This window comes from Octopus bimaculoides, chromosome 8 (assembly GCF_046866305.1).
Source record: "Octopus bimaculoides isolate indiv1 chromosome 8, ASM4686630v1, whole genome shotgun sequence".
Lineage (NCBI taxonomy): Eukaryota > Metazoa > Mollusca > Cephalopoda > Octopoda > Octopodidae > Octopus > Octopus bimaculoides.
The window spans coordinates 100029771-100038989 of NC_142935.1; the positions used below are offsets into that span (position 1 = coordinate 100029771).

The following is a 9219-nucleotide window of genomic DNA, read 5'->3' on the forward strand; positions in this document are numbered from 1 at the left end:
GATGTCCATCACTCCTGAATGGGATCTGGTGTGAGTTGTCTCTCTTGTCCATGACTTTCCGGTGTTTTAACACTGCGCGCTTTGAGGCAGTAACAGCCACCAAATCCACCTCGGCGGGGATGAACCCAGAACGTTCTAGCGATTCCGCCAGTTCGCCGCCTTAGACAGCAATTTAATATCAACACAAATAAAGGCGGTGGGCTGGCAGAAGCGGTAGCACACCGGGCGAAATGTTTAGTGGTATTTCGTCTGCCGTTACGTTCTGAGTTCAAATTCCGCCGAGGTCGACTTTTCATTTCATCCTTTCAGGGTCGATAAATAAAGTACCAGTTGCGTACTGGGGTCGATCTAATCAACTGGTCCTCCCCTTCAAAATTTCAGGCCTTGTGCCTAGAGCCGAAAAGAATATTAACACAAATATAATGGTTTCCTGCCACTGTTTATATAGATGTGAAAAAGAGAACTACTGTATTTGTTAGTTTTTATTTAATTATGATAAGAAACAAGAATTTTGTTCTGTTACTATAGAAACAACAATAAATATAGAAGTGCTTTTGTGTGCCAAGGTCAGTGATGGATTGGATATTTTCGTAGAAATAGACAGACTCACCAAATTGCGTGTTGTTTCCAAACTATCATGAGATATAATTTCTCTAAGCAACTTTAAACTCTTTGTGTATTGAAAGCATTTGACTGATTAGTTGAGCGTCCAATCTTCAGGATTTGTCTCTTGCTGTTAATAACACAAAACATTTATTGTGATGTGATTATTATCGAGATTAACTCTCTGTTGGTTAAAGTTAACTAAGAATTTTATCGGGGTGGTGAGTATTTTAAATTCAATATCAGGCAAGCATATGAAAGAAAAGTAGCCTGGAAGTAAGGCACCCTGTTTGAATGTAATGTAAGTGCGGAAATTCTAGCTTTAACTGCAACAGCAAGTACTTCCAGACAAGTGGAGCCTGTTCTTGAACTTGCTCTGCTCCGTCTCATTACGAACGTTTTAGAATAAAAAGTAACTAGCTTCCAACCTCTTCGAATAGAGGAACAACAGTTGATGTTTATTAACCACACTGTCATGTCTGAGTCGATGAATTTCTTGATAACTTCTATTACTATAAGCAATAATTGTTCAATCTTCTCTTTGTCAATATATGCCACTAATAGATTACCAATATGTGCCACTAATAGATTTTCGTATTATGATAAACTGATAATAAGTATTATCATTAAAAAAAAAGAAGCAAACTCAAGATATAGGACGAAACGGTTAAGATTAACTTTGTCGCTCTTTTAGAAGTAAAGTTCAAAGCTGTTGGAGTTTCTTTCTCTCCTCCTGTATGCCTATAGGCTTTCTGCAGCCTAACATGGGAAACTTACTGACATAAATCTGTAACGTACGATTCCACAATGATTACACCTTATACGATTAATCGTGGAGCCATCTTCAAAATCTTTCAACAAGTTCACAAATTAGAAGTTGTTTTTTTGTTTGTTTTTATCATGACTGCCAGTTTGATATTTTTCTTTGTTTGGTGGCATCTTATTAATTTTGTTTTCAGTATCGGGAAAATGTTTCTCTTTATTGGACGGTGGGCATTTAGCATTGGCAGAATCTAGCGATCTTAAATGAGATCTATCAAGAGTTGCCTATTTACTGGGACTCTATACCTTTCAAAGAATCAGCCTCCACAAAACTTTAGTGAGGTTTGCTCCAAAACTGGGAACTATGAAATGCTGAGTTGATTTGAGGTGAAATTCAGTTCAGGTCAGATTTCTTATATTTGCTACTTTTGTTTAAAATAATAATAACAATAATAATAATAATAATAATAATAATAATAATAATAATAATAATAATAATAATAATAATGGGAATCCTGGGTATCAGAAAAGGGATTTTCCAGGGTGACAGTCTATTTCCGTTGCTTTTCGTTCTCTGTATGATACCCCTGACCTTGGTACTTTGGAAAATGAACCTGGGGTACCAACTAAAGGAATAACCCCAAACACTCAACCACGCCTCTTCATGCCATTTATCATAGGTGAATGTTATGTACACATGTTGTCTTTCATCTCCAATTATTTGAATTCTTCTTGAAGAAGAAATTAGTTTCTGAAAAAAAAAAGAAAAATTTCCATTACTTGAAGTTGAATAACAACAGCATTGAAGGTTTGAACTTGCAGAATTCTTGCCTATTTTCATTGTTCTGCTGACAGATTGCTTTTGCAAAGTGCGTTTTGGCAGATCATTTAGTTTGACTGACACTCCAGCCTTTGTGATTGACACCTACATGTGCATCCATTTCTGTGCTGTAGTCGCATAGAATCAACTCCTAAGGGAACTTTTATACTAATATTGTTGTAAAAGAATATAATAAAAGCATTCTTTAAGCTTCAACAATTTTATTAGAAAAGAAGTGTGATAGATAGATAGATAGATAGATAGATAGATAGATAGATAGATAGTCGGGCCAGCAGTATTAATAGTAAGATCACATAAAAATGGGAGAGGATCTCTATTCCTTCATAGAGAGAAGCACTTGATATCCAAGTGAATCGTCTTCTCAGCCAGTAAAGGGTTTATATTAATAAAACCTTGCAAGTGTCGAGAAAATATCGGAGATAAACGTATTTTCCTGCCCCCTTTCTTTACACATCGTCGCTTATCACGAACCATAAAAATACAACCCTTATATTCGTATAAAACTGTTGCGTTATTAATTTCCATTTAAGCTACCTTCCATTAAATTAACTCGTTATTCTCGAACACGTAGATTTGCTCGTTGCTTCTTTCCTATTTTAGTCAATATCTTTATAAAGTCAACATCTTAATGTCTAGATATTCGTGAAAGACGGGGACCTACTAACTAGTCATTCTAGTTTTCATGCGATGCGTATCATGGTCGATCAGTCAGACAGATTCCCATGTGTGACTTCTTGCGAAAAGTAGTTGCTTGTTTAACAAGTAAGCAGATATTTCATAGTAAAGAAGATATATCTGGCTCCAAATACTTACATGACACCAGTTAATTGGAGAATCTTGTCTACAACACTTCTATTCATAAATAATTATACAGACGTCTTACGCGAAATAACAATTGATGCTGTCAGCTGATTACAAGCTATCAAATAACGTTTTGGGTTATGCTTTACCTATGGCAAAAATGAAAGGAAATAAATTACGTTGGCACAGGCCTAGCTCAGTGGTTGAGCAGCTCGCTTTGCAACCACGTGGTTTCGGGTTCAGTCCCACCGTGTGGCATTCTGGGCAAGTACCTTTTTTTTTATAACCTCGGGCGGACTAATGTCTTGTGAGTGAATTTGATAGACGGAAATTATGTGCAAGTCCGTCATATACACACACACACTCACACATACTAATACACTTGCTTCTTGTTCCTACACCTATCTTCGTCTTTTTGTTTTTTGTAAATTTGAACTATATATATATATATATATATATATATATATATATATATATATATATATATATATATATATATATTTATTTATTTATATATATATATGCACATCCGTACATATATATGTGTCTATGTAGGTACGTGTGCGTATTTTTGAATTTGTTTTTCCACACATACCGCATAGCGTTTTGGTAAAATAGAAGTGTCACAAAAAGTACCAGAGTTAAAATTAATTACTAAGGTCGATTTGTTTGAATAAAAACCCTTCCAGTCAGTGCTCCCGCATGGCCGCAGTCCAATGATTGAAACAAATAAAAGAGAAAACATTCTATTTTTGTCTTTTGTTCTTAATTATTGTCATCCCACGCTCATCCATTGTCTGTTGGGCTGAAGTTCATATTTACCATACTTACCACTAAATCGAACAAAAATCATTCCTTAGTTAAGGTAGTAGCGCATGGCAAATGAGTATGTTTTGCTGGATTTCATCTTCGTTATCTTTTGCCTATTACATAATTTTTTTCCTTGGTTAAATTTTATCGTAAAAAGATTCTCTCTTCTGGAGATAATTCTACAAGAAACAATCCTTTTTCTACTTATATCCTGTTTCCGTTTCATCACATTTTCTCCTACAAAAGAATACCCAATCGTCAGTTATGCAGTAAAAGGTCAAATGATTATTCATTGAGAATCTTTCTGCAAATCATTCCATCCGATCAACAGTTGACTGAACACATCTCATCCAATATTTCAATTGGTTTTTCAAATTAAGGATCATAAAAGGGTCGCAAAAGGATCACCATTAAATGAACTACATAAAAATAAAGACGAAGAATTCACACTATATTTATACACAAACTAAACAATTTCTTTCCTTTTTTAAAATATTTATAAAACTTCAATAAAATTTATTCTTAGATCTGTTCCCACTTACATTCTCCATGCAAACATGCCCTTCCTCCGAAACAAGGGTGTATTTTTCGACTGAACTTTATTCGTAAATTCATTTTATACCTTTTTTTGTCTTTTTTCCCCTCCTATTTTCAGGCAAGTGGTATCTACTGTTTTTATCTTTTCATTCACTGCAAGATTTTACTCAGAATTTCCTGTACATTTATTATGTTCAGCAATGACTAACTCGTTATATCTTCTCTGCATACATACTTTAATGCGCTAAAATCTTTCCCTCCTTTTCAAAGCTGAAACTGGGGCAGAATGGCTTTGTACTTAGTCCTGGCTCCTTTGTACACTCTCAAAAAAGAAAAATGACCATCCCAAAATACAATGTTCTTTCATTCTTTTACTTGTTTCAGTCATTTGACAGCGGCCATGCTGGAGTACCACCTTTAGTCGAACAAATCGACCACAGAACTTATTCCTTGTAAGCCAAGTACTTATTCTATCGTTTTCTTGTTACCGAACCGCTAGGTGACGGGGACGTATACACACTGACATCGGTTGTCAAGCGATTTTGTGGGGAGAAACACAGGCACAGCATACATACATACATACACACACACACATATATATATATATATATATATATATATATATATATATATACAACGGGCTTCTTTCAGTTTCCGTCTACCAAATCCATTCACAACGCTATAGTAAAAGATACTTGGCCAAGGTACCACGCAGTGGGACTGAACCTGGAACCATGTGGTTGGGAAGCAAGCTTATAGATATATATATATATGAAATTAATTAACAATAATTCTTGGATGGAATTTTGACATCAGAGTCGGTTTCTTTGGGATTGGTACAATACAGTCCGTATTAGCCGTGGGCATCCGGGGCATCCGGTTGACCATCATTGATTCATTTCATCAGGTGATACTAGCAAGAGTGGACGAATCAGAGAGGGATGTTTATACCTTCTTGCCAGTATGAAAGCCAATCTAGCTCGATAAACAACCATCTGTGATTCCGATATATACCACAACGCTTGAATATACACACATGCACAGACACATACGCTCATACCCGCCTACTCCCACTATATATGTATTATTTTCGTCCTTACACTTATACCTCTGCGTACATTTGCGAATGTAGAAGGGGACAAACAGATACACACGTACAATAATGACTTAGATACATCTATTCACAGAGGTATGCATACATATCCATTTATACACATATACATATATACCTTCATATATACATACCTTTATACATACACGTCTTTAGACATACATACACACACAAACCGTGTTTGCGTGCGTGTGTGTGTGTGTACGTCTATATGTATACGTGTTGCATAGTTTCTCACCCGCGAGGGATCGATACAGGATGGGTCGAACCGAACGTTGCGAGAAATAAAGTTTCCCGTCTATTCCATTTTCTGCCTCATCATTTGTTTTATATTCAATGTACGCCGAGGAATTCCTGATGTAGATCCAGCGACAATTGTGTAATTACCGTAGATGACGCCAAGTAGCCATATTTAGTGAACGTGCTTGGAATGACCACCAACGTGGACTCCTAATATGCTAAAGGTAGACGTTAAATCGCCTTACCACGAAGAGTATGTTCTCAAGAAAAATTTCAGCAAAATGCCAGAATGTAAAAATGCTCATTTTATATATATATATATATATATATATATATATATATATATATATATATATATATATATATATATATATATATATATATATGTATGCATGCATGTATATATATATATATATATATATATGTGTGTACATATGTATAAGACAAAGAAGAAAATGGAGAAGATAATTAACAAACATCAATTGGATGTATTTATTAATGACAATCATGTGTAAATAAGTAAATAAAAAATAAATAAATGAATCCGAATAAATGAGTGAATAATACTATACTCTTACATCTGTTTCTAGTTTGGGGGGGGGGGTCCATCCTGCCAAAGATGACACATTATATCAATATTATACAAAGATTGTACAAAAGTTGTACAAAGGTTGGACAGAAATTGGACAATAATTGAGCCCGAAATCTTCATCAAAGAGTCCATAATGGTAAGAATCAAACAAGTGAGGAAGTAAAATAAAACAATAAAATAAGAAAAATAAAAATTGATGTTTGCTGGCTGATACTTGTTAATTAACTATCTTCTCCATTTTCTGCTTTGCCTTGTAAATTCTGGGTAAATTTCTGCTTACCCCCACACATACCTATTATTCAACTGCGCTACTGCCATGGCAACAGTAAGCATTTGGATATAAATACGTAGGTATACATCCAGTAGTATATTGGATATTTATTATCCCTTAGATGGTTGTTTAACCTCTAACTCATTTATCGATCTCATCCAGATGGAAAGTAAAGTTAACTTAAGCAGGAATTGAACTCAGGGTCCAGAGGGGTACAACAAAGACCACTAGGCATTCATTCAGTCCCATGTTCCAACAATTCTCTCCTTTCGACAAACATCAGTCTTTGAATTTGGGAGTTGTATCGCCATGTCTTTTGTGGAACCCTCTGGCACACACTTCATTCACTCATACACACACGCGCACGAATACATTCATATATATATATATATATATATATATATATATATATATATATATATATATATATATATATATACACACAGTTTGTGTATATGCACAAACGTACCTACACACATATATACATTGATATGCATACATATAAGTGCGCGAGTGTATACCATACACATATGTACGCATACATGTATAAATGGGAGAGAGAGAGTAGGTGTTAAAGAAAAAGAGTTATACGGTAAAAGTAAAGATTCCATTGTATTAACGCATGGACCCATTCTTTGTGCCAACCAACTTCCACATCCAACACTCAGCTCCAAGTAAAAAAGAAACAACAAAAATTAAGGCGAAATTCCTCGAAACGCAACGAAGCGAAAGTTTTGCCAATCACAGCAAGTGTCAACATACCGTTCACACTAATAACTGTCCGTTTGCATTCAAATAAATTAGCGTTGAAACAACGAAGCTTAGTTAGTGAATCAGGGAAGAGATTTTAACTGCTGTTGATGTTTGCTTGCGATTAGAAGCTTATCATTTCCTCAGCTACTTAATAATCTGTGCATATCTGATTCTCCTACGTAATTAAAACAATGTCTGGTTGTGAATAAATACTTGGCGATAGAGACCTATACATAAACATACATACATACGCACACACGTAAGCATGTATATACGCATACAAATATGTATGTACGTGCGTATGTATGTATGTATGTATGTATGTACGTGCGTATGTATGTATGTAAATGTATGTATATGGATGGATGGATGGATGGATGGATGGATGGTGATGAAAGGCATAACTAAATAAATCATAAACGCAGAAATAAATCAGATATTGACATAAAATTTACCATAAACTCGTCTGAGTGACATCTTTCTTTAGTTGAATCTTTTAATGAAATTCTTATTTGTGTCATTTCTCTGACGGCAAATTTCATAGAGTCGTTGATTTATTGCTTACACATTCTTTCTCTCTCTTGTTCTCTCTCTCATTCTCTCTCTCTCTCTTTCTCTCTGCATCAATCTTCCTTCTCTTTGTATATGAGTGTGTGCGTATATATATATATATATATATATATAAACAATATATGAGTATATGCATATATATGTACATGTATGTACATACCTTCATCCACATGTACACATAGATACAAAACTGGGTACATGACGTGGCAAAAGAACATGGACAAAATGATAAACAAGGTACAACAAACAAGCAAGCCACATAGAAACATCTCCTTCATCAGCTGCCACCATTAAAACACCGGCGTTTCGAAGAATGTGTCGTAATCACTAAATGACAATTGCGATCAGTTCCATAAGCGAAGGAGAAATAATCGCAAGAATCAACAATTTTTCACAGCTGTCAATCAGGAAAAGGACAGGCTTATTGTCTAGAGGACAGGGGACAGCTATGGACACGTGTTCCTGCTTCAAAAACCGTCATCAGCACGACTACTGTCTTAACCTAACTCCAGCGACTAAGGGACGTAGACATATACAAAAGTGTAGGACACATTTATGGTCAAAGTAGTTTGAAGAACTTTTACACCAAAAACTTTAAGAAATAACTATATATATATATATATATATATATATATATATATATATATATATAGAGAGAGAGAGAGAGAGAGATACTAGCAGTATAACCCGACCTTGTCCGGGTGTGACTTATTATGCCATCTACGATAAGTCTTGCTAGCTGAAAATCAACTAAAAAAGAAAGCCTTACAACAAAAAAACCCTTATGATGTAAATATGTTCATAATTCAAAAGACGATGAAATTAATAGGGAAAGTCTGAAGGCTGTTTTGCGTAAAATTATTAAGCATACGTAAATTTCATCCGTGTAATTGGCTATAGAAATGCTTGTGCAAAACAACTTTTTGCGCTGCCCTGATTATACATAGCAGGGTAATCCTTTTCACAGGAGCTAGGATGGCAATTTGTGATGAAGCAATTGCTGGCGATCTGTTGCTAAACAGTTTTGCCAGAATTCTATCAGATTGGGCAGAAGGTGTTGATGCACCATTTTGCATTATGTTCAAAGTAGCTACTGGAATGTGGTGAATTGCTGCAGTCTGTGGCTGTCATTTTAAACCGGTTGCTGTCTTTCCCCAGCAAACTCTCTTCTTTGGAGGCATAATCTATGTATATATTAAACAGAACAACAAAAGTTATAATAGATGGCAGGGTCGGTACTTTTCACATATCTGTAATTTTTCAGATTAACACCCGCACGATTACCCAACCCTAATCCTAAACCTAATCCTAACACTAACCCTAACACT

At 35.2% G+C, this 9219-nt stretch overlaps 1 long non-coding RNA gene across 2 annotated transcripts in view; it reads right to left on the reverse strand.

Moving 5' to 3' along the window:
* Window positions 1–467: 467 nt before the first annotated feature.
* Window positions 468–9219, reverse strand: part of LOC106868188 (uncharacterized) — a 17721-nt gene continuing 8969 nt past the window's right edge. For both annotated transcript variants that reach the window (XR_016242962.1, XR_016242963.1), the window contains exon 2: window positions 468–2116. This is a non-coding gene — a long non-coding RNA (uncharacterized LOC106868188). The remainder of the gene's footprint in view (window positions 2117–9219) is intronic.